The sequence below is a fragment of the Penaeus monodon genome, chromosome 21 (assembly GCF_015228065.2).
Source record: "Penaeus monodon isolate SGIC_2016 chromosome 21, NSTDA_Pmon_1, whole genome shotgun sequence".
Classification (NCBI taxonomy): Eukaryota; Metazoa; Arthropoda; class Malacostraca; order Decapoda; family Penaeidae; genus Penaeus; species Penaeus monodon.
Window position 1 is genome coordinate 33,500,327 of NC_051406.1, and position 307 is coordinate 33,500,633.

The following is a 307-nucleotide window of genomic DNA, read 5'->3' on the forward strand; positions in this document are numbered from 1 at the left end:
CCTCTTATGGTTCACGCTAATTTATTCACCCGAGTTGCCAACCACAATAACTTGACTGGCTACTTTATCCGGTGACACTTAACACTTGACTGGCAAGCACTCGACATTGACCAGGGACACAGCTGAATCGATTCTCTTCCCACTTACTGTGTATTTCGAGGATCTGTCATTCTTTCGTGTTTACTTTTATGAAACGGTTTGTTAATTACCGCGTGTTGCCTCTCAGGTTTCGTAATATGTTACGCAATTTTTCGCGCTGACTGTGGGTTTGCAATGTTTAACCACAGTGTTGTTGAATGTGGTCGAT